At 38.5% G+C, this 16,422-nt stretch overlaps 1 long non-coding RNA gene across 1 annotated transcript; it reads left to right on the top strand.

Moving 5' to 3' along the window:
* The first annotated feature begins 5,018 nt into the window (after nt 1-5,018).
* Nucleotides 5,019-16,097, top strand: LOC128092551 (uncharacterized). Its single transcript, XR_008211868.1, has 3 exons — nt 5,019-10,565; nt 10,622-14,179; nt 14,245-16,097. It is a non-coding gene; the product is annotated as an uncharacterized LOC128092551 (long non-coding RNA).
* Nucleotides 16,098-16,422: the final 325 nt, after the last annotated feature.

Genomic DNA, 16,422 nt, shown 5'->3' with positions numbered 1-16,422 from the left:
ATATCAACTTGGTTTATGAACTGAATGTTCAAATTAGCAATTTATCCAAGATTTTTTGTAAAGAATTTCTCTGTTGAAGAATCAATGTTTTCATTACACCTGATCTCAGAAGTCAACAAAATACTTCACGACAAAATCCATTTTTTTAGCTTCCAAATTAATTTTATTGAACAAAATGCACTTGCAACATGAAACAAATGTTTGTGAAAATTTAAAGTGTTTGTGACAGAATCTTGATTACTTTGATATTTTGAATTTACTTTTCCAATTGTGAAAGGTGCCCGAGCTTGTGCCTGAAGGTGCCCGATGATGCCCAGGGTGCCACGATGGAGTACGGAAAAATATATATACAGTGGACTCTCTCGTTGTCAATATTGAAGGGACCGTCGAGAGCGGGAGTTATCAAATTCATCAAATTATAGAACGGAAAATCAAAGCAATCTATTTGAAGGGACTGAAAAATTTATTGACAGCTGGAGCAATATTGATATCGGAAAGATCGACAGCCAGAGAGTCCACTGTATATATATTTGAGTGCTGATTTTAGAAAGGACTTGGGGCGTAACCTAACCGCAAGTTCTTCCAGGATGCTTTCTTCGGACTGGCTGCGCTTGTGTTCGATTAGATTAGATTAGATTTATATTTGAGTGCTGATTTTAGCTACATATATCCTATCTTTCCGCAGCCGGCTGTCTAAGATTTGATCTCAACTAAATATTCGCGTCGGGATAAACTATAAAATATACACTAAATAAAAACTAGCTAAACAACAACTAAATAAAAACTAGCTCGAAAGGACGCTAAAGGAGGCTGACCAGAGAGCACTTGGGGTCTTCGAGCGGAGAATCCTGCGTTCTATCTTCGGCGGCAAGCAAGTAGGAGACCGGTGCACTATGGGGTTTCAGGCGGCCATAAATCGAAAAACCGACATACTCTAATTATTTTTTTGGTATTTTTTTCGAAAATAACATCTAACTAAGAATTTAGTAAGAAAGGCAAAAATCCGGAGTTTGAAAGTTGTAGGTTCAAAATTCACTGAATTGCAGACCTTCAAAGGCGAAAATGGTAAGAAAAAACATGTTTTTTGACAAAAAAAAAATGATTATTTTTCATAGTTGTACTGTGTAGCTGTTTATGTATTTTTTCCTGCATCATTATATATATTCAGAAAGGTAATTGATTCAACTTTTCAATAATATTTTACAAAACACACTTTTACAGGCAAAAAAAAAATAAAAAAGAAGATGGATTTTTTTTTCAAAATTTAGTTTTTTTCAACTTTGTTAATGGAGTACTTTTTTTGTGTGCATTTGTGCGATCTGAACCATGTCCTAACTTGTCTCCAAATTTCAAAGTGCACTTATGTGCACTTTTTGAGTTATGCCATTTTGAACATTTTGATTCATGCAAGGAAATTAATGATTTCGCGTATACGCTTGGTTAAAATCACATTATTTACCTGCGGAGGCAGAAATGACGTACCTGCTATGTATGTTTTGAAATTGATTTGATATTCATGACTTTGTTGGTCCCCTAAAACGTTTAATAAAATTATAAATTCCTATTCTAAGTATTTTACAGAAACGATTCGTCGAATATTCGTATCAGTTCGTTGTTGTGTTCTTTTGAAAGTATGGATAATAATACCGTAGTGTCCCTGTACGATATAACGAAGCACTATTCTGAAAACGTGAGAACTGCTTTCGAGTATATTTGTAAGAATTACAACATTGCAGAACCATCACATCAACTCAGAGGAAAAACTACGCACGTTGTTCTGTAGCTTCAAAACGAGGTATGCAAAAGCCCATAGAAGAAGTTCATATTTTAAGTAATCTAACGACAATCGGTTACATAGTGATTTTGATTTAGAAGAATTTATCGTGGAAAACGTGAGTTTTGCAAGTGGATCAACCAAAAACGTGGACGAGAGTCCATACAATGTTCCATAAAATAAACCGTCTATAATTCTAAAACACCGCAAAAATCAAATTTTAATTGGAGGGAGAGGAGGGGGGGGGGGTCTTCAAAGAGAGGTGGATTTTAACTCAAGAAAAAGGGAAGGGAGATTGAACGTAAATCAGAAACTTTAACATAGCATAAACCGCCATTCCGTGCATCAAATAGACAGAGCAAGAATATTAAAATTCACCACTTTAATGCATGTGGCCTCAAATCTATGAAAAAATCGAAAATTAAACTTTTTTTTGAAAAAATATCAAATTTCATTTGTTTTCATTATACTAAGTAAAAACAACACAAAAAAGTCACCAAAAAGCAAAAAAATATTTTTGGCCGCTCGCTTATATGGAAATACCCCATAGTGCGGTGGCGCATGCACATGAACCTCGAGTTGTACCAAGACTACAAACATGCTGATATCGTAAAAGTCATCATGCACGACAGGCTGAAGTGGGCTGGACATGTAGCCAGAATGTCGGACGAGCGAGCGGCTAAAACGATATTCAGCAGCGAACCTGGACGGGGTCGTCGGCTTCGTGGAAGGCATCGTACGCGTTGGCTGTGTGCAGTCGACGAAGATGCAAGAGCGGCCAACATTGTGGGCGACTGGAGACGAGCGGCCCAAGATCGAGCATCCTGGGAATCTTCGATTAGTGCAGCGTTGGGTCAATAGACCTGTTGCTGATAAAGTAAAGTAAGTAATTACTTGGGAAGGGACAAAGCCAAGCAACCTTAAGTTCGTTTTTGATCTCATCCACCGACAAGCCTTTGGAGAGACCTTTTAAGACAATTTTGAATGGACGAGCATTCTTGGTCTCATACGTGTAGAAATTGTGTTTGTGGGTTTTCAAATAACCAACAAAAGTTTAGTGATCTTGTAAAAATTTCGACAACAAGTGGCATTCTCCTCTTCGACCAAGCTGGAACGAAACTTTCAAATTGCAAGTTTCCTTGCAATTCTTTAGTTGCGTTCGAAAGCTGGCCAAATCGGAGACGGAAGTCACTACAATTGGCGGAGCCTTTACTTGTTTCTCGATATCAGAAGGCTCAGTACGAGGAGAAGGATCCTTGTCAACAGTTTCGGATAAAACACCGAAACTGTTAGCCAATGGAATTGGAGGATTGACCTAACATTCAGAATCAGAATCAGACCTCAGAAGAGGTTGTTTTCTTTTTCTGTTTCCGTTAGCCGATTTAGCGTTCAAACGCCTCACCGAAGTAACGACTAAATCTTCAGAAGATTTGCGTTTACCTTTGTTTTGACGCCTTTTGCAAGCAAAGTTCTCTTGAAAAGATGGCTTTGTTAGTAAAATACAACAAAATTTCAGGTGGGGAAAGACTGTTTAGAATTTTGGAAAATAACCCAAGCAACACACTTTGTCAGATAAACGTGTTTCTCAACTGGTTGTATAACCGAACGGCCTCGTTACCACAACTTGTTCTACAACTCCTGTGCATTGGAAAAAGCGCACTTTTTCTGTTGTATAACTTGCCAGAATAAGATGCAAGTTATCAGAGTAAGTTGTACAAATGTATCTGACAACACTGTGCTAGCTAGAGAGATTCAACGAAAAAAAGGGGGCGTGGTTAACGGCTGTGCTGTCAAATCAAAGCGCACACTGAAAAGGAAAGATAGATTGGAAACAGTTGTCTAACCGTTACCCAACTTACATGTAAACAAACAGTTCTTATCAGAATTTCAATCAAAGACGAAGCCAATATGAATAGTATCTCTGACTATTTTGGTACGCTTGTTTCTGCCCGATTTATTTAGAAAAAAATTGAAATTGTATGAAAAAAAAAAAATAATATTTTCGCGCTCTCTAACTGTAATTCTTGTGAAACCCTCTTCATGGCGAACTTTTAGATTTTCATTTTTTTGATGAACTTTGTCTTTCCCAAGATTCGAACCGATGACTTCGACGACTTGTTGTTATCTCCACGGCAGGTCCAGGCGCGCTTTCACATCTCTCCACGAGGCTTCATAGTAAACAAGCTGGCCTAAACGTCAATAAGAAGGCTGCTGTCAGCTTTGTTATACTGCAGTGAGCTATACAACTTAACTCCAGAATAGGCTGTCATTGGAAATAAAGTTACATAAGTTTGTTTCAAGTCAGTTGTTATAACTCCATTATGTAACTTTGTTATAACAAACCGTTTCAACTGTCATTTCGATTACCGTACCACGGAGTAACATTGAAAATTGGTGTGATTTTAATTTGTTGTTTTCTCTATCATGAATTCCGTAAGCTGATATTTTTTGTAGCTTTTACCGGCGATATTTTTATAAATAATCGGTCAACAATTAAAATTATTGCAATCTTCGATAAATAAACATTATTGAAACTCTAAAAACCTCACGTACAAATTTACACCACCTCACAACACGCAATGTCAAGTTGAATATGTTTGTTGAATATCAGTTATATAACCTGTTCTCCGATAACATTTGTGTAACAAAGCGAGAAAACCTAAGGTTATTTATAGAATGGTTGGCCACGCCCATTTTTCAGAAGATGCCGTCACATGACAATGTTAGATAAGCAGTGAAACAAACAGTGCAATATTATTCTTATTCAACAAACTGTTTTCGAGGAATACAATGCAGATGAGGGAACAGCATCATGGCATTTCAGGATTTTGACGTTTAATTACAGCTCATAAAAAGCGTTTTCGACTGAAATCAAGTGATGAATACCTCAAACGGAAGTGAGCAAGCAAGTTTCTATCGAAGGTGTTCCAAAATAAGTTGTTTAAACAGTGTAAATCAGCAAATTTAATGGAACCCTCCAAATAGGTGAGAATTTTTCCTATGTTGTGTTTTGTTGGAAAAGAGTGAATTTGACTGTGTTTTAACACTTTTGTGGCACCAAACACGATAGTTACATAAGTCAGTTATACAAGCAGTGAAACAAACTGTTATTTGAGTTATGTTCAGATTTTTTCTAGTATGTTTATCAAAAACAATTGTCTAACTATTATTCAACAGTCGACAAGTTATGAGTGCTACTTGGGAACTCAGGTAGTCTTTAATTTTGTTTGAAATAGCTCTGAGCTTAGGTAATAAAAATACCGCAGATCTAGTGTCCGTGCACCTCGAAGGTTCGCAAGACACTGTCCTGAACCTGTTTGCACCGCGATAAACGATATTCTCCATACATGTTGACGGGTTTTCCCGTACAAACTTCAACCACGGGAACCCCTCCCTTTTATCAGAATGAACTTAAATTTGGAATTTTGCCTAGTGATGGGTCAATCTTTGATTTCAGGGGGTATCCCCGAGATAGCCCGGATTTGGACCACCCCAATGCCTACCTAACTACGATCGATCATCTTGTACCTTGGATGCGCAGGGTAGGTTAGTTCCCGTTTCACAACCAATCTCAGTTAGGCAGCACTGTTTTGTGCTTAGATCTAATTTTACATCTAATACATCCAGCTTCTCATTCTTATTCTTTAAAATACGCTCATCATTCTCTTACTATTGATTCTTGATTTTTTCTTGATTTGTCCCTCTCACTAACATTTACACACAAGATCCCCTGTAATTACTCTTAGCTTTAAGAAAAATGTAATTACAAAAGCCCACTCGGTCCTAACCGAAAAGGACCTAATAAAAATAATTTTAATCTAATCTAAACTAATCTAATCTGACCCTAGCGCAACCAATCTTTCGTAGGGATCCTGGAGAGTGCCTTGAGTTAGATGACGCCTAGCACTCTTCTTGTCATTTGTTAACATTTGTAGTGCGCCATTGCATTAGAATGCATTGAAACATCACAAGCGTTAAAGCGGCCAGGCCTACTGCGTGAAGCCGTATCGCAGAGACATGATTCGTTTGAAGTGGGTTGAGTTTGAGCACAGAGTGTTCGAACAACAAACAACACAATTCTGAATCGACAGGGGAGGAAGAAGCGGGGACACAACACCATACGCTCCGAGATTTTGGTTGAATTTGTTGGGAGCACCATGCTAAGAAGGTTTGGTACTCCGAGACCCTCTGGGATGGGACATTGTATTTCCACGAATGCCCTGGACACTATTTGCCGTGGTTATGGAAATGCTCGTTATAACCCATTAAAAAAGTTGAAAAATCTGTATCCTAATTATCTTATTCTAAATAGGTCTTAGCTAAGACTTTGATAGAAAAAGTTTTTTTGAAATCCTGTTTTTCAATGTAAAAAATTTATTTTAAATTTTTTGATTTCATGTACGTTTTACTTAACCAGTGGGGCAAGACGAACAACCCGTTGGGGCAAGAGGAACAATGCACGAAAAAACATGTTAATTTGATAACAATTGCACTGTTATCACTTAATTACATGAGATTAGAATGTTTTGGAACGTTTCTTTCATTTTTAGATTAAGTAATAATATTTTACTAAAAATTTTATCGTTTGTTTTTTGTAATTTTTTCCATACTAAAAATACATATGGTACACTTGCCCCACCTGAACAAGATTTTTTAAAAGCTATCAACAAAAATAACCAAAAGTTAAATCATACTTTGTAATAGGTGCAAGTCATTGGTAGGGACACTACTGATCTAGGAAAAATAAAATTTTGATAAAATGAGCCTTAAAACGAACCCTAAGCCTTATTTTGTATTTTCCAAATATTATAAGAAAACAAAAGTTTTGAAAAAAAAAACTTAATTTAATCTTATGCTCCGTAGCGTTTGTTGTTGCAGTTTGTTGCACTTTAAAATAGAAACAGAAACTATGCGTTTTGTAATCAAATAACGTTCGAGTTACAGTATGTAAAAAAAGGATTTACACCCCTTGAGCACTATTCACATATTGTGATGAAACATCTAAACAATTTAATGTTAACAGAAACCCAGGGATCTGACACGCATACAGTTTCCTGAAGTCCCTGCCAGAGGCGCGCTGTCACCCAGTCAAATCAATCCGAATGCTGAAACGGAATCTAGTTAGAATCGCAATTCGCAATTTTCAGTGTAAGAACGGGCCTTGACCGATCTTATGCACCAGGTTCCCGACGAACACGCACTGCCCTTACACCTACATCTTACCCTTGCTCTGAGTCAGTACGAGCAGCACGCTAGAACACGCTTTGAGTGTTCGTGCCAGGCATGCACACCTTCTTTTCCGGTTACGCATTTTAACCGGGGGGCCGGGGGTGGTACATTACGTAGGGTTTGATGTAAGTATAAGCGCCTAACCATTCAAAGTGTGCCTATCAATTTTCATTAAAGCAAAAACTGTTTTATTTTTAGTTTGAATTCAAAAACTAGTTGTTATTTTACTGTGTATTGTTTTCTCCTGAAATCTTTCCTAGTGTTGAGTCGTGTTTATCTGTTGCTATATCTTTTGTCGCGGTGTTTTGTTACAATATTTTGGTCCTAAGCATTTTAGAAAAGTTTTTCAAAAATACAATAGTAATATTTGTGTTAATCCTTTAATCATTCCATAAATTGAGTAAGGGCTCGAACCTCACTTGCACTTTCAGAAATACGCAATAGTATTCATGAACCAAGCCGTAATCTTAGACATTCACCACTTTTTAGAATAACTGCATACACGACAAATTATTTTAAAAATTCGCCATTAAATCAAATGATGCGCTTTTATAATGAAAATTCACAGTACATACATTTCGACAAAAAAATCTGTACAATAGAAATAATATCTAGTATGTAAGAAAATTGTAAGTAGTCTACATAAGCTTGACGAATAAACAATAAATCATAAGAAAAAAGTGAAGTTTCAAAACAATGGACAGTGAAGGAAATATACTATGTAAAGAATCAATAGTAAAAGAAAGATAGTCCTCACGAAATGAAACGTGAGGAAAGTGCTATTTTGCGAGAGTATAGTCCTCTCGCGTGTTCATTCGTTCATTGGAACAGTTCATCCTATTGCTTGGCTTATATGGACAAATGACCGCCACTTAGTCACCGAACCATGGTGGCCCATACGGCAAAGGCACGGTTCAATATGACGAAGGTCTTGGGTTCGAGTCTCGGTGCCGGTATTTTTTTTTGACAGATGAACTTTTTTTGAAGATGAACCCATGAGTAAAGTACTCTTGATAATTTCGGGATTAATCCTCTCCGTCCGCACACAGTACCATTTTACTACTGAATCGCGCTATTTATCCTCTCGTATGCCGATGCCCAGTTCTGGGTGTAGATTAAATACTTAAATATTAAATACTTATTAAATTTCAGTCAAAACAGCTTTAAACTAGCTATCACTGAACACCACAGTGCTGATATGCCAATATTAGGTGCTTGACGGAACTAAATGCTGTTCCCCTAGTTGTCCCCTGAGATTAAATGTAAAAAAGAAAAAAAAACATAAAAAAGTTTTTAGTTTTGTTATTTATGTTCGATGCGCATACGACATTTTCAAAAGCCACGCGCCAAAAACTTGGTTCGATTATGACTTCACTTGCTTTATATGTGGATGACAGTCTTGACGTAGCCGTGCAAATTCTGCACTGCAGAAACCTAGTACACTCAAACCCCAATGTCTTTGACACCAACTATTGTCAATCGATTGGGGTCACTTTTTAGTTTGACACCCCTTTTACACGGATTTCATTTTGTTCAGAAACTCAGGCCAAACATTTTTCTACAAAAAGCTCATGAAAAGATGGTTTCCATAAAAAGTTATATAACGAATACTATTACAAAAATCAAAAAAGGTGCAAAAAAAGTTTGTACACCTTTCGAAAAATTAACATAAATAAAGTTATTTGTTGACAAATCACCATAAATCCAGTCTCCCAACTCCAAATAGGCATCCTTGACTGATTAAAAAAATAATTTGGATTGAATATAAAGTTTACTTTACATAGTATAAAAGTTTATATAACTCTGGAAATTCTATCGAGGTTTTTAAGCGAAGATGGCGTTCGAATGGTGAACGCCCGAAATGTCAAAATCGCGCAGTGGTACCAACATTACGGAACAAGTGTGCCATGGCATGACAGCCACATTTTTTTCTAATGTTGGTGCTACTGCGCGATTTTGACATTTCGGGCGTTCACCATTCGAACGCCATCTTCGCTTAAAAACCTGGATATAAAACTTATCTAAACTTAAGGGGTTACATACATGTAGAAAATCACAAAATTTCATATTACAAAAAAATTATTGAAACCACTAAAAAGATCACTCCTGAAACATTCATGAAGATATTCTATGATTAAACTGAGTTAGAGACGATTTTAAGCTCAACATTTTGCCGTGCGCAAAGCGGACTGTCAAACTTTCTGAGTGTTTTTCTCGAAACACCGAGTTGATTTACGGGTGCCACGATAACTCGAGATGGGATGGACCAAATTGGCTGAAATTCGAGGTGAAGACTCCCAAGAGATATTCCGTGTGCATGACGAAGCCCGATTTTGAAATTTTGCTTTTTTAAAAAATACAAAAATCAAAAACTGAAAAACACACAAAAATATTTTTATCTTTTTTTTACACAAGTTTTTTGAAAATCGGCCTTCGTCATGCACACAGGACTGGTTTAACGAGTCTTCACCGAAATTTTGAGCCGATTTAGTCAAGACAGTGTTGAGATATCGTGGCACCCGTTTTTTGAAATTTCTAACTTCAAATAGCTATATCTCGGCAATGATACAACCAAATGTCTTCAAACTTGTTTTGATAATAGATAAAAATATATATTTTAATACCGTCAAAACAGATTTTAAATAAAATTAAGTGTGTGATCACACCAACCTCTGACTTTTTTTTGTCGATTTACGTCTTAATTTTTCGATTTACCCCTTAATTTTTCAAACTTTTAATTTATCTAAATGTCAATATATTACCATAGAATTGCTAAACAAGCATTTTCTAGTGGGTATAAAATCGTTTTGGGGGTAGATTTTTCGTTGGAATTTACACGCACAGAAATTGTGTAAGCTTGAATCAACGAACAGGTTTCTCAGCAATAACTATCATGTTTTATTAAGGCAACAAACCATATCTACCAATTTAATAAACATAGTTTATCGACGCTACCATGATTTTTATTGGTTTAACAAACTGGTTTGCCATTTGCGCGTTTCTTTGTTCCAGCGTGTAGCCACATTTAACAGTGTACTTGTGAAATTTTTTCGCTGCTCAGATCAATATGGCGGACGAAAGCGACTTCAAAGACGGCGTGGAAGTTGTGGAAGAATTCGTGGTTGAATCGTTGAGTACAGAGGAAGTGCAAGTGTTTAATTTGCTTAGTGAGTTTCATGTGCAGGTGGAAGTGATTTCAGCTTAAGTAAGCATTCGTTGTTTGTTCGAAAGATTAGTTCTGGATTTTTTAAAGCAAATCGTTATACGTTTCTTCTCAACAGATTATCGAGCGGTTGAAAGTGGAAGCTTTGGTCCAGCCACCTTTCTTGGAGGATGTTAAAACCGGTAAAACGGTATGGTTGTCTGCTTTTTCATAAACAATAATCCAGAAAATTTCTTTCCAGGGTCTTCCAGCGTTGACGTCCGAAGCGTTCCTTCCAGCGGTCGAGCCGGAGACGACGGCGCAAATCGATCATTACAACGCATCAAAACTTATGTTTCTTACCCGAAAGGAACGAATTGCGGTGTGCGGCAAACATTGTTATGGTCAACTGCTCAAAAGGTAAATAGTATCATTTGAACCCGAAAAGAACAAAAATTTACAATTCTCTATTTCAGATGTTCAAAATGTCACCGTGCTATCGCTGTCGAATCACTTTTTATCGTGCAAACATCTGGTCAGCAAGACGGAAAACTGTACTATCAATACTGAAACATGAATGTGAGCATTAAATGAAAATAAAGCAATTAAATATTATTTTTTTGATTGTATTGATTGATTGGCTGGATTATAGCATAAACAAACAGTTTAATGAATCAAAAAACGTGATGTTTAATTCAACTCCACATGTTTGTAGATTCAACAAACATGTTTGTTGCACTGACCATAATGATAATTGGAATTACAAACAAGCTACGTTTGAATGGCAACGATCTCCTTTATCAACCCCACAAACATGTTAGGTTGAATTTGATAAACATGTTTGCTGGCCCTGAGATGACAATCATGTTTGTGGGGAAACCCAAACATTTTGCTGGCTGTACTATCGGATTTTTCTGCGTGTTGTACCAACCCGGAATTACGATCAGTAGTGCGGTGCCTGTGTGGACGCGCAGTCCTGTTTTTTTTCGTGTTATTTTCCGTCTCTTTTGTGTCGCTGTTCGAGTGCATGGGGTGATTGGTCATTATAATTAAAAAATGGCATCAGTAGTGCGGTGCCTGTGTGGACGCGCAGTCCTGTTTTTTCGTGTTATTTTCCGTCTCTTTTGTGTCGCTGTTCGAGTGCATGGGGTGATTGGTCATTATAATTAAATAATGGCATCAGTAGTGCGGTGCCTGTGTGGACGCTCAGTCCTGTTTTTTCGTGTTATTTTCCGTCTCTTTTGTGTCGCTGTTCGAGTGCATGGGGTGATTGGTCATTATAATTAAACAATGGCATCAGTAGTGCGGTGCCTGTGTGGACGCTCAGTCCTGTTTTTTCGTGTTATTTTCCGTCTCTTTTGTGTCGCTGTTCGAGTGCATGGGGTGATTGTTCATTATAATTAAAAAATGGCATCAGTAGTGCGGTGCCTGTGTGGACGCGCAGTCCTGTTTTTTCGTGTTATTTTCCGTCTCTTTTGTGTCGCTGTTCGAGTGCATGGGGTGATTGGTCATTATAATTAAATAATGGCATCAGTAGTGCGGTGCCTGTGTGGACGCTCAGTCCTGTTTTTTCGTGTTATTTTGCGTCTCTTTTGTGTCGCTGTTCGAGTGCATGGGGTGATTGGTCATTATAATTAAATAATGGCATCAGTAGTGCGTTGCCTGTGTGGACGCGCAGTCCTGTTTTTTCGTGTTATTTTCCATCTCTTTTATGTCGCTGTTCGAGTGCATGGGGTGATTGGTCATTATAATTAAACAATGGCATCAGTAGTGCGGTGCCTGTGTGGACGCGCAGTCCTGTTTTTTTTCGTGTTATTTTCCGTCTCTTTTGTGTCGCTGTTCGAGTGCATGGGGTGATTGTTCATTATAATTAAAAAATGGCATCAGTAGTGCGGTGCCTGTGTGGACGCGCAGTCCTGTTTTTTCGTGTTATTTTCCGTCTCTTTTGTGTCGCTGTTCGAGTGCATGGGGTGATTGGTCATTATAATTAAATAATGGCATCAGTAGTGCGGTGCCTGTGTGGACGCTCAGTCCTGTTTTTTCGTGTTATTTTCCATCTCTTTTATGTCGCTGTTCGAGTGCATGGGGTGATTGGTCATTATAATTAAATAATGGCATCAGTAGTGCGGTGCCTGTGCGGACGCTCAGTCCTGTTTTTTTTCGTGTTATTTTCCGTCTCTTTTGTGTCGCTATTTGTGTACATGGGGTGATTGGATTTCTTCTTCTTCTTTTTTCATTTATTTTTTGTTCGCGCGTTCGTTGGCCGATGAATTTTATTTTTGTTCTCTTTATATAGTTTTCGATAGAAACGATCCGATTTTTGAGACAAGCAAGTCGTATTGCTGGATTAAGTCCTTTCCATATCATCGAGGATCGGAAGGCACGTCGACGGATATGTTTTAAGGCTTATGATATAAAATAATTTTAATGAATGAAGCCCTTCCTACATCACCGTTGATCGGAAGGCACGCCGACGGAGAATTTCTGGAGAATCGCGGTCGAATTAATGCTATATTTAAATCCCTAGATAGGTATCTTTCCGCAGCCGGCTGCCTAAGATTTTTAAAATTTCAACCGATAAACAAATTGCTCATGGTCGCATCACCTACCACAGTGAATCCTGACCTCATACCCATCATACTAACCCCTCAAAACTCATGTGATACTTTGTCGGAGACGCAGTCGATTTGGCGGTCCCATCACTCAAGTATTGGCTAACATTCCCATCCACTTCCCCGTGTCTTACCACTGGTCGTGGCCGGCGTCGGTATTGATCAGCACGATAGGGACCTTTGAAAATTGCGAAGGGGTGATGATTGGTTCCTACTTTTCATCTGTGGTCCACGGAGCAATGTTTGGGGGTCCTGGTCAATAACGAAGTAGCAGCTACGGGTAGACACCAATGCTATGCTATGCTATGTTGTACCAACCCGGAATTACGTCGTCGGAAAATCCGCCGGCATCCGAACCATTCCGGAAAAAACGGAAACGGAATCGACGTAACACCTTATAATGTGGCCCTCTTAAACCTTGCGGTTTCGTCAAATACCTATATTTACACTTAGAATTTTTTGAGGCCGCCTCGAGGATTCGCGGGTCTCGTGGCGCAGGGGTAGCGGCTTCGGCTGCCGATCCCGATGATGCTATGAGACGCGGGTTCGATTCCCGCCTTATCCACTGAGCTTCTATCGGATGGTGAAGTAAAACGTCGGTCCCGGTTTCTCCTGTCTCGTCAAAGGCGCTGGAGCAGAAATCCCACGTTAGAGGAAGGCCATGCCCCGGGGGGCGTAGTGCCAATAGTTTCGTTTTTTTTTTTCTCGAGGATTCGAACCAGCGTCCTCTGGATTGTGAGTCCAGCGCGCGATCCGATTGATCCATACAGGCAGACAACCATTCCACTATTAACAAATCCGAACCATTCCACTATTAACAAATCAACCTAGCATAGAGCATAAAATTTCAGATCTTTTGATACCCAAACATCTAGGTTTTTTTTTTAAACCCACGTTTTTAAATACCTGGGCAAAAAGTAAGTTTGATCCACGAGAACAAAAATTACGAAAGTCCATACATTTTTGGCAGGTTGCTCAAACGAAACCATAACAACGTTTTTGCCTAGGCATTTAAAACGTGGGTTTTATAGAAAACCTAGATGTTTGGGTATCAAAAGATCGGAAATTTTATGCTCTTTCCGATGCCACATAGGGTGACTTCTCAAGTAACCACCCAGCACTAAAAGAAATCATAAATTGGCTTCTAAACAGCATAGAAAAGCAAATTAGTCATAATACAGCTAAGCTCATCACAAATCAGCTCTAATGATGCTGCCACTGGCAACACTGCAACACAATATTTCATCAAACTGGCAACACGGTTTTGTTTCGTGTACGAGCGAAAGAGACAGCACCAAGAAATTAAACGAAATATATTTCCTACTCTTTCATCCATTCAACCAAAATAAATCGAGCCAGGAGCAGACAGCTTGGAAGAGATATCTTTGGGTGAAGAAATTTTTTGCTGTTTTCATCATGTTGGTAAGCTTTTTCATGATTTCATCATTTTAAAATATATTCTAATTAAAGAAAGAAACATGTTTCAGGGTATCAATTGACTTAACTTAACTGCATGTTCCTGTCAACTTCTACTGTTCTGGAGGCCTTCGCGACCAGATGGATATTTACGGAAATGGAGGAAAGCAGAGTTTTCATTTCGTCAAAGCTGAAACATCCTTTTTCGTAAATCTAGTGAACACAGTGAACATAGCATGGACCTTGCCCGGTAAGCTTGTGGATAGTAACAAAAAAACTAACTTAATCCACCTATGTGGTTAATGCCTTCCTTACTTTTTACCAACAATGGGTAATATGAGTGGTTTGGACACATATTTCAGCTATTTTTTTAGGTCCAGAAAAATAAGTACACAGATATAACTTAAGTTGTCATAACTCGAGACAGGGTTGCCAGATTTTCAATTATGTGGACTCGTTGGAAAAGCCTCTTGATTACCTAACCAACGATGGGTCGGATGATGGTTCCGGACATCGTTTGCATACATTTAAGTGAGATCCGGCTTCAAAAAGGTACATAAATATCACTTAAGTGGTCATAACTCGAGACAGGGTTGCCAGATCTACGATGTTGTGGACTCGTTGGAAAGGTCTCTCGATTATCTAACCAACGATGGGTCGGATGATGGATCCGGACATCGTTTACATGCATTTAAGTGAGATCCGGCTTCAAAAAGGTACATAAATATCACTTAAGTGGTCATAACTCGAGACAGGGTTGCCAGATCTACGATAATGTGGACTCGTTGGAAAGGTCTATTGATTACCTAATCAACGGTAGGTGGGATGATGGATCCGGACATCGTTTGAATGCATTTAAGTGAGATCCGGCTTCAAAAAAGTACATAATTATCACTTAAGTGGTCATAACTCGAAACAGGGTTGCCAGATCTTCGATGTTTTGGACTCGTTGGAAAGGTCTCTTGATTACCTAACCAACGATGGGTCTGATGATGGTTCCGGACATCGTTTACATACATTTAAGTGAGATCCGGCTTCAAAAAAGTACATAAATATCACTTAAGTGGTCATAACTCGAGACAGGGTTGCCAGATCTTCGATGTTGTGGACTCGTTGGAAAGGTCTCTTGATTACCTAACCAACGATGGGTCGGATGATGGATCCGGACATCGTTTACATGCATTTAAGTGAGATCCGGCTTCAGAAAAGTACATAAATATCACTTAAGTGGTCATAACTCAAGACAGGGTTACCAGATCTTCGAAGTTGTGGACTCGTTGGAAAGGTCTCTTGATTACCTAACCAACGATGGGTCGGATGATAGATCTGGACATCGTTTACATACATTTAAGTAAGATCCGGCTTCAAAAAAGTACATAAATATCACTTAAGTGGTCATAACTCGAGACAGGGTTACCAGATCTTCGATGTTGTAGACTTGTTGGAAAGGTCTTTTGATTACCTAACCAACGATGGGTCGGATGATGGATCCGGACATCTTTTACTTGCATATAATTGAGATCCGGATATATTTGAAAACACATTTTAATACATAACTTTTGAACTACTTATCGAAACTTCAAACAATTCAATAGCGATGTATGGGACCCTAAACCAAGTCGAATGCAACTGGTTCGATCAAAATCGGTTCAGCCAGTGCTGAGAAAACTTGGCAAGATTTTTGAACACATACATACATACACACACACATACACACACACAGACATTTGTTCAGTTTTCGATTCTGAGTCGATATGTATATATGAAGGTGGGTCTTCGAGCTTTTAATAAAAAGTTCATTTTTAGAGCAGGATTATTGCCTTACCTCAGTGAGGAAGGCAAAAAAGACTAAAAGGAACACAGTTAAAAAAAACATGGTAAAATTACATCTAAAAAGGAGTACATCTTTTATGTCACAAAAAAGCTGGCAGACGCTAGGCAAAAATATCTGTAATCCTAAAAAAATATCAAACCGGCGATAGTTATATCTAGCTTACTAAGTCCGCGCCCCAACCCGCACGGCTACCTCGCCGCTGTGAAAGTTGGACGATCAAAGCCAATGTAGCTCTATGTACCGTATATGCAGTAAATACAGTATACAATGTACGGAGCACATAGAGCTACATTGGCTTTGATCGTCCAACTTTCACAGCGGCGAGTTAGCCGTGCGGGTTGGGGCGCGGACTTAGTAAGCTAGATATAACTATCGCCGATTTGATATTTTTTTAGGATTACAGATATTTTTTCCT

Source organism: Culex pipiens, chromosome 1 (genome assembly GCF_016801865.2).
Source record: "Culex pipiens pallens isolate TS chromosome 1, TS_CPP_V2, whole genome shotgun sequence".
In the NCBI taxonomy this organism is placed as follows: domain Eukaryota; kingdom Metazoa; phylum Arthropoda; class Insecta; order Diptera; family Culicidae; genus Culex; species Culex pipiens.
Note: the sequence above shows the minus strand (reverse complement) of the source record. Positions and strands in the feature narration are given on the sequence as shown.